This window comes from Thalassophryne amazonica, chromosome 3, assembly GCF_902500255.1.
Source record: "Thalassophryne amazonica chromosome 3, fThaAma1.1, whole genome shotgun sequence".
Taxonomy (NCBI): Eukaryota; Metazoa; Chordata; class Actinopteri; order Batrachoidiformes; family Batrachoididae; genus Thalassophryne; species Thalassophryne amazonica.
In genome coordinates this window covers 65343059-65364178 of record NC_047105.1, presented here as the reverse complement: position 1 = coordinate 65364178, position 21120 = coordinate 65343059, and positions in this window count along the sequence as shown.

Genomic DNA, 21120 nt, shown 5'->3' with positions numbered 1-21120 from the left:
ATATATATATATATGTATGTGTGTGTGTGTATGTGTATATGTATATGTAAAGATTAAACAATGAGAAGCCGTGCATTATACGGTTTGAATGCACGACGCGAAGTCTAAAACACCACGATCATTGGTTATCTGGATCAGAAATTTCAGTCATATATGTCATATAGTGGACGAACACAGTGATATTTGAGAAGTGAAATGAAGCTTCTAGTATGTACAGAAAGTGTGTAATAATTATTTAAACAAAATTGGGCAAGTGCATAAATTTGGGCACCCTTGTCATTTTATTGAGTTGAATACATTTAACACTAATTATTGGAACACAAAATTTGTTTGATAAGCTCATTGACCCTTCACCTCTTTACACAGGTGAATCCAATCATGAGAAAGGGTGTATAAGGTGGCCATTTACAAATGTTTCTCCTCTTTGGATCTCTTCTAATGAGTGGCAACATGGGATCCTCTAAACAACTCTCAAATGACCTGTAAACAAAGATTGTTCAACATCATGGTTTAGGGGAAGGATACAAAAAGCTATCTCAGAGATTTCAGCTGTCAGTTTCCACTGTGAGTAACATAGTGAGGAAATGGAAGACCGCAGGCACAGTACTAGTTAAGGCCTGAAGTGGCAGGCCAAGAAAAATCTCAGATAAGCTGAAGTGAAGGATGGTCAAAACAGTCATAGTCAACCCACAGACATGCTCCAAAGACCTACATCATGGTTTAGGGGAAGGATACAAAAAGCTATCTCAGAGATTTCAGCTGTCAGTTTGTCACTGTGAGTAACATAGTGAGGAAATGGAAGACCGCAGGCACAGTACTAGTTAAGGCCTGAAGTGGCAGGCCAAGAAAAATCTCAGATAAGCTGAAGTGAAGGATGGTCAAAACAGTCATAGTCAACCCACAGACATGCTCCAAAGACCTACATCATGGTTTAGGGGAAGGATACAAAAAGCTATCTCAGAGATTTCAGCTGTCAGTTTGTCACTGTGAGTAACATAGTGAGGAAATGGAAGACCGCAGGCACAGTACTAGTTAAGCCCTGAAGTGGCAGGCCAAGAAAAGACAGACATGCTCCAAAGACCTTTCAGGTCTTCTTTTTTAACAAAATCCTCCTCTATACCATTGTCATTGTCACAAGTACAATGTTACTGAAAATGCCATCTGGCCAGTGCATGAAAGTATAAAAAAAATAAGTAATAGAAAATAGAAAAATAAAAGCGGTTCCTTATAAGCACAAACCCACATACATACATTCATACTGATTGCACAATTCAAATGATTACATTTGCCTTTACATTCTGGCTGTGTTCAGTTTAGCTGTTGCTGATGGATAAAAACTGTTGTTAAATCTGCTTGTCCTTGCTTGAACTGATCTGTAACATCTGCTTGACAGTAACTGTTCAAACGGTTACTGTCCGGGTAATGATCCGGGTGAGAAGTGTCCTTTATGATGTTATTGACATTTAGGAGGCAGTGGGAGCTATTCAAGTGTGGGAAGAGGGCAGCCAACGATCTTTTGGGCCTTGTTAATGCCCCTGTAGAGCATTTACCTCTGAGCCACTGTACAGCTGGTGTGCCACACACAAATATAGTAGGACACATTATGCTCTCAATAGAGCACTGATAAAAAAAGACACCAGCAGTCTCTGTGTGATGTTATTTTTCCTAAGCACCCTCAGGAAGTGCAGTCTCTGCTGGGGCTTTTTCAGCAGCTCAGAGGTGTTGACACTCCAGGTCAGGTCCTTCTCGATGTGGACTCCCAGGAAGCAGAAGTCAGCCACCCTCTCCACACAGTCCCCGCTGATGATCAGTGGTGAAATGTGTGTTTTATTTTTCCTACAGTCAATTATCATCTCCTTGGTCTTGGAGATGTTAAAAAGCAAGTTCTTCTCTGTGTTGTCAGCCTCTCCACCTCGTCTCTATAGGTGGACTCATCAACACACAACAGCCAGTGCTGAGGCTCAGGGTGTTGACGCTCTCTGACCCTCTGGCTGCCACCCAACAGGAAGATGTGGATCCACATGCAGGTGTAGTGTGGCACTCCAATGTCCCTGAGTTTGTCCACCAGTCTGTGAGGGATGATGGTGTTGAAAGCAGAGCTGAAGTCAAGAATAAGCAGCCGCACATAGCTCCCGTACTGCTCTAGATGGAACAGTGCAGCATGGAGAACTGTGGCTACTGCATGTTCGATGGAGCTATTAGACCTGTAGGCAAACTGATGAGGGTCAAAACGTATGGGGAGAAATGATGTCATGTGAGCCCTTACCAGATGTTCAAAGCATTTCATGACCACTGGTGTCAGTGCAACTAGCCGGTAGTCATTCAGGTTGGAAATGTAGGATTTCTTGGGCAGGGGGACAATGGTGGAAGATTTCAGACAGGGTGGGACAATGGATTGGGACAGGGAAAGGTTGAAAATTTTGGTGAGGATTCCTGCCAGCTGGTCAGTGCAGTCTCTCAGCAGCTGTTCGGGGACACCGTCGGGTCCAGCAGCCTTCCTCAGCCTGACAGCGTAGACCTCACCCCATGCTCCTCCACAGTGAGGTTGAAGCTGCTATAGGCTGTAAGGTGTTTGGTCTTATAGTTGGTGAGCTGCTGGATCCTCTGCCACACCTGTATGCTGTTATTACTATCCAGGTGATCTTCGATCCTCCTCCTATAGTCCAACTTGGCCTTTCTGGTGCCTCTTTTCAGGTTTGCTTGAGTTGTGCTATAGAGACCCTTATTGCCTGACCTGAAGCCATTGTTTCTCTCCTTCAGCAGCTGCTGGATCTCCCTGGTCATCCAGGGCTTCTTATTGGGGTAGACCCGGTGTCGCAGACCGAACGAATGATCCCCTCTAAAAATTGGTCCCCCTGCCTCAGCTGCGCATGTGTCATTTCAGAGTTCAGCCGCTCGTCTGAGACAGAGTCTCTTCACCCAAAGCGATCAAATGGATTAATGGAATTATTAACCATCAGATGACAAGGTAAAACCTCTGAAATCATTCTAAAGTCAGTTTTAAGCAGAAACAAGGCGATACTCTGTGACGCTTTGAAATGACCAACGCGCAGTGAACACATCAGCTAGCAGCTCATGTAGCCGCGGTGCTCTGATCGCTTCCTCCGTCTTTTATGATGAAATAATGCTGAATGTATGTGGAAATGATTGTACAAAAGCTTCAGATATCTGTCGCTGAGATAGATGATGACTGGAGTGCAGTTTTAAGCAGAAATGAGGTATCCATGAACCACGGCTAATGATGCATGCACAGTGAAGGCAGGCGGACTGATTTTTAGGGGGGAGCATTCGGTCGGTGACAGCGGGTCACCATAACAGTGTCTGTGCAGATCTTGATGTAACATAGAACACTGTCTATGAACACCTCCAGGTCTGGGTCTTCAAAAATCTCCCAGTTGGTCCATGTTAAATCTATCATAAACAGACTTTTACAGCTACTTATAAAGAAGGAATGAACATGCAACTGTTTTACCAAGCTATTACAACATAAACTTTACAAATAATTAATTTTTAGGTTGTTCCAAATACCTTCTCCACCTCATGGAGCCCACGAGAGAGAGAGAGAGAGAGAGAGAGAGAGAGAGAGAGGGGTCCCAGTGGAAAAGTCCTCTGTGATTCCAGAAAAGATTACAGGTGTTTTCAACATCTTCTCCCACAATTGTTGTAACTGGACTCGTACCAAAAAAAAAAAAAAATGCTACGTGGCTCATTATTCATCCTTCATTATGAGGTGGGACCAGGGCTTTAGGAGTGTATGGTTGGGTTGAGAAGAGGGTGTTCCAGATGATGATTTCTTCGCATTTTTAGAACCTAATAAAAGATTCATGTGTTCATTCTAGGGCTGAAACGATTAGTCGAGTAATTCGAATAATTCGATTAAAAAAATGTTCGAGGCAAATTCTGTGCCTCGCTTTGTTTAACGTTGTAGTACATATGCCAGGCCTGTGTGTGGCGCTGTAACGTCCCCAGAAAAACAAACAGAAGAAGACTAGACCAAGCGCTAATCAAATTAGCACAATAGCTACAGCTTTCCAACGCGACAAACAGAATGAAATAAAGTTTTTTATGAAAAAGACGGTCCACGCTGATAATCTGAAATAGTGTACTGTGCATTTAAAGCAAAGCAGTGTGTTTTTTTTTTTTTTAACAACACAGTTTCGTCCACTGGCCGCTCTATGCGTGGCGGCCGGCTGCTGCCTCTCGCTACCCGGTGTGAGCGGCTCAGCACTGCCCTTACACAGCTCCGTCCCGGCCACAGAGTCTCTGGAAGAAGTCCACGCTTTCTTCTGCGTTTTGCTTAGATTCGTAATAAGTGTTTCGCTTTTTAATTTTCGCTTTTTTGGGCAACACACAATGCCTCACAAAAACGGGAACTCAAAATAATAATGATAAAAAACTGTGACTGCGAGGCTGCATGCTCAACCTCCAGCTGAAAATGAAAAGCATTGGCTGAATCGCAGTGTTAAAAAGAAATTCATGCAGGGACCCAGTCCACCACCTTAATAAATCAATCAATCAATCAATAAAAATGGTTGCATTTTACAAGTTGGGAAAACAAAAAACAGAAAGCCACAACCCATCACCATTTGAGCAAAATGTCAAGACTTTGGCCTGACTTTGGCTGAGCTCCTGACACCAGGAAAGATCCAAAACTTGATGTGAAAACATAAATACTTACCCAGGAAAACAGAAAGGGATACACTAAATTTGACAATCTCCGTGATGACGCAGTGACATTGTGCCATTACTTAGGGAGAGCCCTGGACTGTTAATGTTTTAAAAAGCAAAAGTACTTTTTATCCGATTACTCGATTAATCGCCAGAATAATCGATAGAATACTCGATTACGAAAATAATCGATAGCTGCAGCCCTAGTTCATTCTATAAACTCTGGGATGATCCAGTTATACATATATTTATAGTTGTTACGTTTTCATAATAGTTTGGGCATTGTTGGGGGTTTAAGAGAAATGTACACTCTGTGGTCTTCAACCTTCTCATTCCAGTGAAGATAGGTTTTTTTCTGCCTTTTACTATGAAATTGGGCAACATCTTGTGGCATTTTACTTAAAACAAGAGCAATCAGAGATTTCTGACGTCTGCCAATCCGGAGCCGGATCACCTCCAAAATTCCGTGGAATCTTCCATGCCCTAATATGTATCTGTGGTGCAAATTTGGTGAGAATCTGTGAAGTAGTTTTGAAGTAATCCTTCAAAACCTATATAAAGTGAATCTTGATCCAGAATCTGGATCCAATTTTGGATCACCTCCAAAATTCAGTGGAGTCTTCCATGCCCTAATATTCATTTGTTATGCAAATTTGATGAGAATCTATGAAGTAGTTTTGAAGAAACATTCAAAGCCTATAGAAACGTAAATCTTGATCCATAATCCGGATCTGGATCACCTTCACAATTCAGTGGAGTCTTCCGTGAAATAGTTTTGATGTAAACCTTAAAAGCCTATATGAAGTGAAATCTTGATCTAGAATCTGGGTCTAGATCCAGATCACCTCCAAAATTCAATGGAATCTGCCATGCCCTAAGATCTATCTGTAGTGCAATTTGGGGAGAATCTGTGAAGTAGTTTAAAGTAATCATTCAATGCACAGAAAAAGTGAAATCTTAATCCAGAATCTGGATTCAGGTCCAGATCACCTCCAAAATTTAATGGAGTCTTCCATGCCCTAATATCTATCTGTGGTGAAACTTTGGTGAGAATCCATGAAGCAGTTATGATGTAATTCTTCATCGCCTATATAAAGGGAATCTTGACTCTCTTCTAAGTCCCTGTTGGTAAATGATATAATAATTGATCAACATATTGATTTATTCTGCCTTACAGAAACCTGGTTACAGCAGGATGAATATGTTAGTTTAAATGAGTCAACACCCCCGAGTCACACTAACTGTCAGAATGCTCGTAGCACGGGCCGAGGCGGAGGATTAGCAGCAATCTTCCATTCCAGCTTATTAATTAATCAAAAACCCAGACAGAGCTTTAATTCGTTTGAAAGCTTGACTCTTAGTCTTGTCCATCCAAATTGGAAGTCCCAAAAACCAGTTTTATTTGTTATTATCTATCGTCCACCTGGTCGTTACTGTGAGTTTCTCTGTGAATTTTCAGACCTTTTGTCTGACTTAGTGCTTAGCTCAGATAAGATAATTATAGTGGGCGATTTTAACATCCACACAGATGCTGAGAATGACAGCCTCAACACTGCATTTAATCTATTATTAGACTCTATTGGCTTTGCTCAAAATGTAAATGAGTCCACCCACCACTTTAATCATATCTTAGATCTTGTTTTGACTTATGGTATGGAAATAGAAGACTTAACAGTATTCCCTGAAAACTCCCTTCTGTCTGATCACTTCTTAATAACATTTACATTTACTCTGATGGACTACCCAGCAGTGGGGAATAAGTTTCATTACACTAGAAGTCTTTCAGAAAGCGCTGTAACTAGGTTTAAGGATATGATTCCTTCTTTATGTTCTCTAATGCCATATACCAACACAGTGCAGAGTAGCTACCTAAACTCTGTAAGTGAGATAGAGTATCTCGTCAATAGTTTTACATCCTCATTGAAGACAACTTTGGATGCTGTAGCTCCTCTGAAAAAGAGAGCTTTAAATCAGAAGTGCCTGACTCCGTGGTATAACTCACAAACTCATAGCTTAAAGCAGATAACCCGTAAGTTGGAGAGGAAATGGCGTCTCACTAATTTAGAAGATCTTCACTTAGCCTGGAAAAAGAGTCTGTTGCTCTATAAAAAAGCCCTCCATAAAGCTAGGACATCTTTCTACTCATCACTAATTGAAGAAAATAAGAACAACCCCAGGTTTCTTTTCAGCACTGTAGCCAGGCTGACAAAGAGTCAGAGCTCTATTGAGCTGAGTATTCCATTATCTTTAACTAGTAATGACTTCATGACTTTCTTTGCTAACAAAATTTTAACTATTAGAGAAAAAATTACTCATCCAAAGACGTATCGTTATCTTTGGCTGCTTTCAGTGATGCCGGTATTTGGTTAGACTCTTTCTCTCCGATTGTCCTGTCTGAGTTATTTTCATTAGTTACTTCATCCAAACCATCAACATGTTTATTAGACCCCATTCCTACCAGGCTGCTCAAGGAAGCCCTACCATTATTTAATGCTTCGATCTTAAATATGATCAATCTATCTTTGTTAGTTGGCTATGTACCACAGGCTTTTAAGGTGGCAGTAATTAAACCATTACTTAAAAAGCCATCACTTGACCCAGCTATCTTAGCTAATTATAGGCCAATCTCCAACCTTCCTTTTCTCTCAAAAATTCTTGAAAGGGTAGTTGTAAAACAGCTAACTGATCATCTGCAGAGGAATGGTCTATTTGAAGAGTTTCAGTCAGGTTTTAGAATTCATCATAGTACAGAAACAGCATTAGTGAAGGTTACAAATGATCTTCTTATGGCCTCGGACAGTGGACTTATCTCTGTGCTTGTTCTGTTAGACCTCAGTGCTGCTTTTGATACTGTTGACCATAAAATTTTATTACAGAGATTAGAGCATGCCATAGGTATTAAAGGCACTGCACTGCGGTGGTTTGAATCATACTTGTCTAATAGATTACAATTTGTTCATGTAAATGGGGAATCTTCTTCACAGACTAAAGTTAATTATGGAGTTCCACAAGGTTCTGTGCTAGGACCAATTTTATTCACTTTATACATGCTTCCCTTAGGCAGTATTATTAGACGGTATTGCTTAAATTTTCATTATTACGCAGATGATACCCAGCTTTATCTATCCATGAAGCCAGAGGACACACACCAATTAGCTAAACTGCAGGATTGTCTTACAGACATAAAGACATAGATGACCTCTAATTTCCTGCTTTTAAACTCAGATAAAACTGAGGTTATTGTACTTGGCCCCACAAATCTTAGAAACATGGTGTCTAACCAGATCCTTACTCTGGATGGCATTACCCTGACCTCTCGTAATACTGTGAGAAATCTTGGAGTCATTTTTGATCAGGATATGTCATTCAAAGCGCATATTAAACAAATATGTAGGACTGCTTTTTTACATTTACGCAATATCTCTAAAATTAGAAAGGTCTTGTCTCAGAGTGATGCTGAAAAACTAATTCATGCATTTATTTCCTCTAGGCTGGACTATTGTAATTCATTATTATCAGGTTGTCCTAAAAGTTCCCTAAAAAGCCTTCAGTTAATTCAAAATGCTGCAGCTAGAGTACTAACGGGGACTAGAAGGAGAGAGCATATCTCACCCATATTGGCCTCTCTTCATTGGCTTCCTGTTAATTCTAGAATAGAATTTAAAATTCTTCTTCTTACTTATAAGGTTTTGAATAATCAGGTCCCATCTTATCTTAGGGACCTCGTAGTACCATATCACCCCAATAGAGCGCTTCGCTCTCAGACTGCAGACTTACTTGTAGTTCCTAGGGTTTGTAAGAGTAGAATGGGAGGCAGAGCCTTCAGCTTTCAGGCTCCTCTCCTGTGGAACCAGCTCCCAATTCAGATCAGGGAGACAGACACCCTCTCTACTTTTAAGATTAGGCTTAAAACTTTCCTTTTTGCTAAAGCTTATAGTTAGGGCTGGATCAGGTGACCCTGAACCATCCCTTAGTTATGCTGCTATAGACGTAGACTGCTGGGGGGTTCCCATGATGCACTGTTTCTTTCTCTTTTTGCTCTGTATGCACCACTCTGCATTTAATCATTAGTGATCGATCTCTGCTCCCCTCCACAGCATGTCTTTTTCCTGGTTCTCTCCCTCAGCCCCAACCAGTCCCAGCAGAAGACTGCCCCTCCCTGAGCCTGGTTCTGCTGGAGGTTTCTTCCTGTTAAAAGGGAGTTTTTCCTTCCCACTGTAGCCAAGTGCTTGCTCACAGGGGGTCGTTTTGACCGTTGGGGTTTTACATAATTATTGTATGGCCTTGCCTTACAATATAAAGCGCCTTGGGGCAACTGTTTGTTGTGATTTGGCGCTATATAAAAAAATTGATTGATTGATTGATTGATCACCTCCAAAATTTAAGGGATTCTTCCATGACCTAATATCTATCTGTGGTACAAATTTGGTGAGAATCCATGAAGTAGTTTTGAAAAAATGCTTCAAAGGCTATATAAAGTGAAATCTTGATTCAGAATCCAGATCCAGATCACCTCCAAAATTCAGTCGAGTCTTCCATGGTCTAATATCTCTCTGTGGTGCAAATTTGGTGAGAATCCATGAAGTAGTTTGGAAGAAATCCTTCAAAGCCTATATAAAGTGAAATCTTGATCCAGGATCTGGATCCAGATCACCTCCACAAATTAAATGAGTTCTTCTATGGCCTAATATGTGTCTGCAGTCCTTTTAAAGTGTGGGTTTTCAATTCACAGCACATATCCAAGATGTTGTCACATTTTTAAAACATAGTCCAAAAAAAGACACTCCTGCACAGTCCAGCCTGTGTGCTCATCCGTGTGCCAGTTCACCTGTGTTCAATAGTCATTAAATGCACTTCTTCTTGCTGGCTTTATTTCTTCCACGGCTCAACGGTGATCCAGCTTTTAACTTTGTGTTTGTCCGTGATGGTCTGCAAAATTGCTGTTTTGCGCAGTCACGTTCTGTATAAATGCTCTTCTTCATTTTGACACTGGTGATCCAACCTTTAAGTTTGTGTTCGTCCGTCATTGTCTGCAAAATTGATGTTTTGCGAGCTGTCCTTCTGTGTAAATGCCCATCTTGTGTGCGAGTCATTGCGTCAGTGCGCACACACAGCAGAGCTCATCTGATCCATTATAAGATGTTAAATCTATCATAAACATACTTTTACAGCAGCTTATGAAGAAGGAATGAACATGCAGCTGTTTTACCAAGCTATTACAATATAAACATTACGAATACTTACCTTTTAAGATGTTTCAAATACGTTCTCCACCTCAAATCAAATCAAATCAATTTATATAGCACCAAATCACAACAAACAGTTGCCCCAAGGTGCTTTATATTGTAAGGCAAAAGCCATACAATAATTACAGAAAAACCCCAACGGTCAAAACGACCCCCTATGAGCAAGCACTTGGCAACAGTGGGAAGGAAAAACTCCCTTTTAACAAGAAGAAACCTCCAGCAGAACCAGGCTCAGGCAGGGGCAGTCTTCTGCTGGGACTGGTTGGGGCTGAGGGGAGAGAATCAGGAAAAAGACATGCTGTGGAAGAGAGCAGAGATCAATCACTAATGATTAAATGCAGAGTGGTGCATACAGAGCAAAAAGAGGTGAATAAAAAGAAACACTCAGTGCATCATGGGAACCCCCCAGGAGTCTAAGTCTATAGCAGCATAACTAAGGGATGGTTCAGGGTCACCTGATCCAGCCCTAACTATAAGCTTTAGCAAAAAGGAAAGTTTTAAGCCTAATCTTAAAAGTAGAGAGGGTGTCTGTCTCCCTAATCTGAATTGGGAGCTGGTTCCACAGGAGAGGAGCCTGAAAGCTGAAGGCTCTGCCTCCCATTCTACTCTTACAAACCCTAGGAACTACAAGTAAGCCTGCAGTCTGAGAGCGAAGCGCTCTATTGGGGTGATATGGTACTATGAGGTCCCTAAGATAAGATGGGACCTGATAATTCAAAACCTTATAAGTAAGAAGAAGAATTTTAAATTCTATTCTAGAATTAACAGGGAGCCGATGAAGAGAAGCCAATATGGGTGAAATATGCTCTCTCCTTCTAGTCCCTGTCAGTACTCTAGCTGCAGCATTTTGAATTAACTGAAGGCTTTCCAGGGAACTTTTAGGACAACCTGATAATAATGAATTACAATAGTCCAGCCTAGAAGAAATAAATGCATGAATTAGCTTTTCAGCATCACTCTGAGACAAGACCTTTCTAATTTTAGAGATATTGCGCAAATGCAAAAAAGCAGTCCTACATATTTACTTAATATGCGCATTGAAGGACATATCCTGATCAAAAATGACTCCAAGATTTCTCACAGTATTACTGGAGGTCAGGGTAATGCCATCCAGAGTAAGGATCTGGTTAGACACCATGTTTCTAAGATTTGTGGGGCCAAGTACAATAACTTCAGTTTTATCTGAATTTAAAAGCAGGAAATTAGAGGTCATCCATGTCTTTATGTCTGAAAGACATTCCTGCAGTTTAACTAATTGGAGTGTGTCCTCTGGCTTCATGGATAGATAAAGCTGGGTATCATCTGCGTAACAATGAAAATTTAAGCAATGCTTTCTAATAATACTGCCTAAGGGAAGCATGTATAAAGTGAATAAAATCGGTCCTAGCACAGAACGTTGTGGAACTCCATAATTAACCTTAGTCCGTGAAGAAGACTCCCCATTTACATGAACAAATTGTAATCTAATTGTAATAACCTCAGCACACGAGACAGAGAGAGGGGATGAATGGGTCCAGATGAAACAGTCATCTGTGATTCCAGAAGCGATTAGAGGTGTTTTCAACTGCCAAGCTCTGACAGAAAATGATTAATCCGCTAAAAAATAATTATTTTATATACAGAGTCCTACGCACAGAGCAGGTGAGATTGTCACGACGAAGTGCACGAGAGGTCGGAGCCAAAATAGCCTGTCCAAAATAGCCTGTCCTGTCCTTGTAGCAGCCAGGCGCTCGGATAATGGGCTTTTAACAGCCTCGTCCTCACAACAAACGTGCCTCCAAAATCCTTGTTAGTCATCGTAGTAACTCACAAACTGCCCCACCCTGTTAATGCTGAATTTTGAACTTCTTGTAATTAGTGCCACGCTCAGAGATGAGCCTCTTTAGCCGAATATTCTGACTCTAAGAGCCACTATTCTCCCACGATTGTTGAATAATTGGACTCGTCCCCCCCCCAAAAAAAGGCAGTGTGGCTCATTAGTCATCCTTCGTTATCCGGTGGGACCAGGGCTTAATTCTTGCAGGTCTTGAAGCCCAATGGTGTTGGTACTTATTCCCAGATTCTGTGCAGGTTACTTCTCCAGCCAAGGCCAGTAACCATTTACAGTAGTGTTCAGAATAATAGTAGTGCTATGTGACTAAAAAGATTAATCCAGGTTTTGAGTATATTTCTTATTGTTACATGGGAAACATGGTACCAGTAGATTCAGTAGATTCTCACAAATCCAACAAGACCAAGCATTCATGATATGCACACTCTTAAGGCTATGAAATTGGGCTGTTAGGAAAAAAAAAAGTAGAAAAGGGGGTGTTCACAATAATAGTAGTGTGGCATACAGTCAGTGAGTTCGTCAATTCTGTGGAACAAACAGGTGTGAATCAGGTGTCCCCTATTTAAGGATGAAGCCAGCACCTGTTGAACATGCTTTTCTCTTTGAAAGCCTGAGTAAAATGGGACGTTCAAGACATTGTTCAGAAGAACAGCGTAGTTTGATGAAAAAGTTGATTGGAGAGGGGAAAACCTATACGCAGGTGCAAAAAAATTGTAGGCTGTTCATCTACAATGATCTCCAATGCTTTAAAATGGACAAAAAAACAGAGACGTGTGGAAGAAAACGGAAAACAACCATCAAAATGGATAGAAGAATAACCAGAATGGCAAAGGCTCACCCATTGATCAGCTCCAGGATGATCAAAGACAATCTGGAGTTACCTGTAAGTGCTGTGACAGTTAGAAGACACCTGTGTGAAGCTAATTTATTTGCAAGAATCCCCCGCAAAGTCTCTCTGTTAAATAAAAGACATGGGCCTATATATCGCATACCAGGTATCATGGATCAGTTTGGATATGTCAAAATACTTGAAGAGGTCATGTTGCCTTATGTTGAAGAGGACATGCCCTTGAAATGGGTGTTTCAACAAGATAATGACCCCAAGCACACTAGTAAACGAGCAAAATCTTGGTTCCAAACCAACAAAATTAATGCCTTGCAGATGTGAAGAAATCATGAAAAACTGTGGTTATACAACTAAATACTAGTTTAGTGAGTCACAGGATTGCTAAAAAAGCAGTTTGAACATAATAGTTTTGAGTTTGTAGCGTCAACAGCAGATGATACTATTATTGTGAACACCCCCTTTTCTACTTTTTTTTTTTTTTTTACTAATAGCCCAATTTCATAGCCTTAAGAGTGTGCATATCATGAATGCTTGGTCTTGTTGGATTTGTGAGAATCAACTGAATCTACTGGCACCTTGTTTCCCATGTAACAATAAGAAATATACTCAAAACCTGGATTAATCTTTTTAGTCACATAGCACTACTATTATTCTGAACACTACAGTACAGCTGGGTGGACTGGGACAATGCAGATGAAGTGTGTTCCATGCACACAAACAAGTAATGTGACCGCAAATCGACTTCAGGTCTGCATATTGGTAGTCCAGCTCCCACTGAGCCAAATTCTCTCCAGGCACTACTGCATAACTTGGATAACAATTAAGGTTTCTTCATTTTTACTGTTCAGAGTTCTCATTAACTTTCCAACAGAGAAGGCTGGAGGTGGTAGCATCAGGCTATGGAGATGCTTGTCTGCTGCAGACCCACAGAGCCTTGAGAAGGCAGAGGGTACAAATGTAATACAACCCCAATTCCATTGAAGTTGGGACATTGTGCAAAATGTAAATAAAAACAGAATACAATGATTTGCAAATCCTCTTCAACCTATATTGAACTGAATACACCACAAAGACAAGATATTTAATGTTCAAACGATAAACTTTATCAGTTTGAACTGTATATGCACAAGCATATACAGTAGCTATTTTACAAAAGTATGCTACATGTCAAACATTTTTAAATAAGTATAAGAAAAATGTTCAGCCACTTTTCACATCAGCAAATACTGCACATTATTGTGTTCCCACGTAAAATGACAATTTTTAATGTAGAGTCAAGTTTAAAAGCTTTGAATAACAAATTGATTTCACACCAAGTGAACTGTTTACCTACAAGATGGTCTTTTTCCTCTTTTGTCCAGAGGACACAATGTCCATGATTTCCAAAAACAATTTGAAACATGGACTCATCAGACCACAGCACACTTTTCCACTTTGCGTCTGTCCATTTCAAATGACCTCGGGCCCAGAGAAGGTGGAGGCATTTCTGGATGTTGTTGATGTATGGCTTTCACTTTGCATGGTAGAGTTTTAACTTGCACTTGTAGATGTAGCGACATACTGTGTTAACTGACAATGGTTTTCTGTAGTGTTCCGGAGCCCACAAGGTAAGATCCTTTACACAATGATGTCGCTTTTTAATGCAGTGCAGCCTGAGGGATTGAAGGACACGGGCATTCAGTGTTGGTTTTTGGCCTTGCAGCTTACGTGTAAAGAGTTCTCCAGACTCTGTGAATCTTCTGATTATTTGAGCGAAGCATCGCGCAGCAGTGCAAAGCTCACTCATGGTACAGGGCGTCCTAAACAGGAAGTGCCAAAATTCAAGTCCACAGTAAAACAGGAAATGATCAAATGTCAAACACTTTCTGGATTGACAGACGAGATCCCATGGAATCTCGCGGGAACTCAGTGGCAAGCTCACACCCAAAAAGGAAGTGCCAAATTCTCAGTCACACTGAAACAGGAAATGTTGAACACTTCCTGGAATGGGTGGAGCTAGAGTGGAGGCCGGGGTTTCACTGGACTCCTCTGAAATCTGATTGGACACAGATGATTGACATGTCACGGCAGCACACGTCTGGTTGAAAGACCTGCATTTTCAAATCAGTGAGTCACATTGACTGCTAGGTTCCTCCTGTCCAGTAGTTTGTGCTGTGTACCACAAAAAGTTCTAATCCACCTTAGAAGAAAAAGAAAAATGTTTGCTTCAGATTTGAACTGAACACGTCGTTTGAACTATGGACTTCTAATCACACCAAAACGACTGTATATTATGCCAGAAATGAGGTCCAGGTTGTTAAAAGCAGCATTTGGCTTATTTGGCTTATTTGTGCAGCAGATAACTGAAACAATCCTTCAAATGGTGATACAAGCATCAAATTCAGCACAAATACAACTGGAGCAAAATTAATGGAACAACTTTAACTTTTGACCTCTGTTACAAACAGAAACTGACCTTTGTCACCAAAACTGGCAATAAAACTGATTATTATTTACAGGTTTTTATCAAGTTTTAGAGATTTGCTTTCAGTTTGAATGTGATGAAGATAATTTTTGAAATTGTTCTTTATTTTTTGTTTTTCTTGTATTTAAAATGGCATAAATAAGTTAAAATGTGTGAAATTCCAAGTACCAAATATTTGCACAAAAACAACAAAGTTTATCAGTTTGAACATTAAATATCTTGTCTAAGTGGTGTATTCAATTGAATATAAGTTGAAGAGGATTTGCAAATCATTGTATTCTGGTTTATTTACATTTTACACAACGTCCCATGTTCATTGGAAGTGGGGTTGTGTGTATATGTCACGGACATGAATAAGCGAATCTCTTCAGCATCTCATCATGTCATTTAGGTCCTTCAGACTTTTTTGAGTAAATGCTTCAGGGGAGCATTAGAATAGCTAAAACCTTTCAGCTTCTGTGGGGGCTGTGCTCCACCAGACCCCCCCCCCCCCCCCCACCACCTTTTTAAGCATTTTCCTTTATTTGCATCTCACATGCCTGGAAGCTCCTCACCATCTAACCATGTCATTTATGTCCTTTCGACTTTTTTCAGTAAAATGCTTCAGGGGAGCATTAGCATGACTAAAACCTTTCAGCTTCTCTGCCTTTTAAGCATTTTTCTTTATTTGCCTCTCACATGCCTCAAAGCTCCTCAGCATCGAACCGTGTCATTTACGGCTTTCAGACTTTTTTTGAGTAAATGCTTCAGGTGAGCATTAGCATGGCTAAAACCTTTCAGCTTCTGGGGGTGCTGTGCTCCCCCAGACCCCCGCCTTTTTAAGCATTTTCTTTATTTGCCTCTCACATGCCTGGAAGAACGTCACCATCTAACCATGTCATTTATGTCCTTTAGACTTTTTTCAGTAAAATGCTTCAGGGGAGCGTTAGCATGGCTAAAACCTGCCAGCGTCTGAGGGGGCTCCGGCCCCCAGACCCCCTGTCTTTTTAAGCATTTTTCTTTATTTGCCTCTCACATGCGTAGAAGCTCCTCACCATCTAACCATGTCATTTATGTCCTTCAGACTTTTTTTCAGTAAAATGGTTCTTTGGAGCATGAGCGTGGCTAAAAACTTTCAGCTTCTCCACTTTTTAAATTTTTTGCCTTTCAGCTTTTGGGGGGAGGCTCTGCCCCTCAGACCCCCCACCTTTTTAAGCATTTTTCTTTATTTGCCTGTCACATGCCTAGAAGCTCCTCAGCATTGAACCGTGTCATTTACAGCTTTCAGACTTTTTTTTGAGTAAATGCTTCAGGTGAGCATTAGCATGTCTAAAACCTTTCAGCTTCTGGGGGGGCTGTGCTCCCCCAGACCCCCCACCTTTTTAAGCATTTTTCTTTATTTGCCTGTCACATGCCTGGAAGAACCTCACCATCTAACCATGTCATTTATATCCTTCAGACTTTTTTTTCAGTAAAATGGTTCTTTGGAGCATGAGCGTGGCTAAAACCTTTCAGCTTCTCCACTTTTTAAATTTTTTGCCTTTCAGCTTTTGGGGGAGGCTCTGCCCCCCAGACCCCCCACCTTTTTAAGCATTTTTCTTTTTTGCCTTTCAGCTGAACCCCCCCCCCCCCCCCCCCCCCCCCAATTACAGCCCTCTTAGCCCCCTGCCACTTTAAGCATTTTTTTTAAAGGAGATGTAAATTAATATTCAAAGTTTTCAGCTAGTTGACAGTAGGGCTGTACAATATGGCCAAATTATCATATCTCAATATTGTCACATCAATATGATATACAATATGTTTATGATTTGACACAAAGTCCAGCAACAGTGAAAATTAAACGTTCTTAAACAAAGCAGTTATAATACCCCACTCATTTTGCACTCATCGTAAGGTTAGGATACTGTGCCCTCCAAAAGTGTTGTGTGAGCCGCTGTAGAGGAGGTACTGCTGGCCCACCACCACCAGAGGGCGCCCTGCCTGGAGTGCGGTCTCCAGGCACCAGAGGGCGCTGCCGCCTAATGGGAGTAGCCGGGGTGACAGCTGTCACCCATCACCAGACTCAGCTGTTCCACTCAGCACAGAGGTATATCAGGAGGACGGCGTCTCCACCTCAGTGCCGAGATATCGCCTTACGTTAAAGGTAACGTTCTCTGCATTAATATTCTGATTAACTGGCTAAAAGATTTGTTAAACCTTTGCAGGACAGCTGATTATTGTGAGCTAAATTGCTTGGAGAAGTACTCACCTTTCTGCAGTATTGACGTGAGGTGGAGTCAGCTTCTTCCCTCTCTGTGTACTGGGTGCAGCCGCATCCACACCTGTGTGTTTGTTCTCTTGCCAGCAGTACCGGATCCGACGAGCGGAGGCAGTGGCCACCTGGGAATTCGGGACTTGGCGGTTCCAGTATTTCCAGGGTTCGGTGGCAGGGGAAATCTGGGTGGTTCCGGCTCGACTTGGACGGATGTCTCCTACCTTCGAGCCTGCCCACACGACACCAGTGGAATTCGGTGTAAACCCAAATTGTCAATTGTTGTATTGGTTGTGCATTTTCACAACAGTAAAACTTATTTACTTTCTCCATTGTCCGTTCATTGCGCCCCCTGTTGTGGGTCCGTGTTCCAACACTTTCACAACAGGATATCTCGGCCAGCGTCATGGACCCCGAGGGGCGTCAACCGGCTGTTGAACGGCCAATGGAAGACCAAGGCGCGGCGGAGGCTTCGGGAGGGGTAATCGGTGAGTTGCAGCGGATTCTCACCGCTTTCACCTCTCGGATCGACTTAATGACCGAGCAGCACGTTCTCCTGAACCGCAGGGTGGAGGCTCTCGCCGCACAAGTGGAGGCGCGCCCTTTGGGCGCCGCTGCGGCTCTCCCTCCCGAGGACCCTGCGCACGAAAGTGACGTTCCACTGGTCGTTCAACGGTCCCTTCCTCCGTCCCCAGAAGCATACATAAGCCCTCCAGAGCCGTACGGAGGCTGTGTGGAGACGTGCGCGGACTTTCTGATGCAGTGTTCGCTCGTCTTCGCACAGCGTCCCGTGATGTACGCGACTGATGCTAGCAAAGTAGCTTATGTGATAAATCTGCTTCGCGGGGAGGCACGCGCTTGGGCTACAGCGCTCTGGGAGCAGAACTCACGGCTCCTTCACACATACGATGGGTTTGTACGGGAGCTCAGAACGGTGTTCGATCATCCCAATAGAGGAGAGTCCGCTTCAACCGCACTACTGTCAATAAGACAGGGGCGTCGGAGCGCAGCTGCCTATGCAGTCGCCTTCCGCATCGCGGCGGCGAGATCTGGCTGGAATAGCACTGCCCTCCGCGCTGCCTTTGTAAACGGACTGTCACTGGTCCTAAAAGAGCACCTGGTGGCTAAGGACGAACCGCGGGATTTAGATGGGCTCATCGATCTAGTTATACGACTCGACAACCGGTTAGAAGAACGCCGTCGGGAATGAGGCGAAGGGCGTGGCCAGGCACGCGTCGTCCCTCTCCCTTCCGGGTCCGATCGAGCTCCGCCCTCCCCACGCTCCTCTGTTCCTGCGCTCCGTGCGCCTATGGCTCCCCCTGCTGACGAAGCTATGGACACAAGCAGGGCAACATTTAGGGCACCTGGAGCACAAAGGAGGCGGGCCCACGGAGCTTGTTATGTTTGTGGCTCGAGTGAGCATCTCGCAAACGACTGCCCCGAGCGGTTAAAACTCCAACGCCCGCCCCTAGAGACTGGGCCAGGGGTGGGCCAAAATATTCACGTGGGACACACCCACATTGCTACACGACTCCCAGTCACGATCCTGTTTGAGGATTCGACCCTGAAGGTATCATTTGGTTCGGATCCGGAAGGGAGACGAATGGAAGACGGCATTTAACACCCCGTTGGGCCATTTTGAGTACCTGGTCATGCCGTTCGGTCTCACTAATGCTCCCGCGACCTTCCAAGCGTTGGTAAACGATGTCCTGCGGGACTTCCTGCACCGGTTCGTCTTCGTGTATCTAGATGATATACTCATCTTTTCCCCGGATCCTGAGACTCATGTCCGGCATGTCCGTCAGGTTCTGCAGCGGTTGTTGGAGAACCGCCTGTTTGTGAAGGGCGAGAAGTGTGAATTCCACCGCACTTCTTTGTCCTTCTTGGGGTTTATCATCTCCTCTAACTCCGTCGCCCCTGATCCGGCCAAGGTTGCGGCGGTGAGAGATTGGCCCCAACCCACAAGCCGTAGGAAGCTGCAACAGTTCCTCGGTTTTGCTCATTTCTATAGGAGGTTCATTAAGGGCTATAGTCAGGTAGTTAGCCCCCTGACAGCCCTGACCTCACCAAAAGTTCCCTTCACCTGGTCGGATCGGTGCGAAGCCGCGTTCAAGGAGTTGAAACGGCGCTTCTCGTCTGCACCAGTTCTGGTGCAGCCCGATCCTAGCCGCCAGTTAGTGGTTGAAGTGGATGCCTCGGACTCAGGGATAGGAGCGGTGCTCTCCCAGAGCGGGAAGACCGATAAGGTCCTTCACCCGTGTGCCTATTTTTCTCGCAGGTTGACCCCCGCTGAACGGAACTATGACGTCGGCAATCGGGAACTCCTTGCTGTGAAAGAGGCCCTCGAAGAGTGGAGACATCTGTTGGAGGGAACAGCCGTGCCATTCACGGTTTTCACTGACCATCGGAACCTGGAGTACATCAGGACCGCCAAGCGACTGAACCCCAGGCAAGCCCGCTGGTCACTGTTCTTTGGCCGTTTTGACTTCCGGATTACCTACCGTCCCGGGACCAAGAATCAGAGGTCGGATGCATTGTCCCGGGTGCACGAAGACGAAGTCAAAACGGAACCGTCGGATCCCCCGGATCCCATCATCCCGGAGTCCGCTATCGTGGCCGCCCTCACCTGGGACGTGGAGAAGACCGTCCCGGAGGCCCTGACCCGTGTCCCGGATCCCGGAAACGGACCAAAGGACAAACTATACGTCCCACCAGAGGCTAGGGCTGCAGTCCTGGACTTCTGTCACGGTTCTAAGCTCTCCTGTCACCCAGGGGTGCGAAGGACCGTGACAGTCGTCCGGCAACGCTTCTGGTGGGCATCCCTGGAGGCCGACGTCCGGGACTACGTCCAGGCCTGTACCACCTGCGCCAGGGGCAAGGCCGATCACAGAAAGACCTCAGGGCAGCTACAGCCACTGCCCGTGCCTCATCGCCCCTGGTCCCACATCGGTCTGGACTTCGTCACGGGTCTCCCGCCGTCCCAGGGAAACACTGTCGTCTTCACGATAGTGGACCGTTTCTCCAAGGCGGCCCACTTCGTGGCCCTCCCGAAGCTCCCAACGGCCCAGGAGACAGCGGACCTCCTGGTCCACCACGTCGTCCTTCTGCATGGCATACCATCAGACATCGTCTCCGATCGCGGTCCCCAGTTCACCTCACATGTCTGGAGGAGCTTCTGCCGGGAACTGGGGGCCACGGTCAGCCTCTCGTCTGGGTACCACCCCCAGACCAACGGGCAGGCAGAGCGGGCGAATCAGGAGCTGGAGCAGACACTTCGCTGTGTGACAGCCGCGCACCCGACGGCCTGGAGTACCCACCTGGCCTGGATCGAGTACGCCCACAACAGCCAAGTGTCATCAGCAACCGGCCTCTCCCCGTTTGAGGTGTGCTTGGGGTATCAGCCCCCCTTGTTTCCGGTGGTTGAGGGAGAGGTCGGTGTGCCCTTGGTCCAGGCCCACCTACGGAAGTGCCGTCGGGTGTGGCGGGCCGCCCGCTCTGCCTTGTTGCAGGCCCGGACGAGGGCGAAGAAACATGCAGACCGGCGGCGAGCCCCGGCCCCCAAGTATCGTCCTGGGCAGGAGGTCTGGTTGTCCACCAAGGACATTCCTCTACAGGTTGACTCACCAAAACTACAAGAACGGTACATCGGACCTTATAAGATCCTCAAGGTCATCAACCCCGCCGCAGTGAGGCTCCAGCTTCCGGCCTCACTGCGGATCCATCCAGTTTTTCATGTTTCCCGGATCAAGCCTCTTCACACCTCACCCCTCTGCACCCCGGGTCCGGCGCCGCCTCCTGCCCGGATCATCGACGGAGCACCGGCTTGGACAGTCC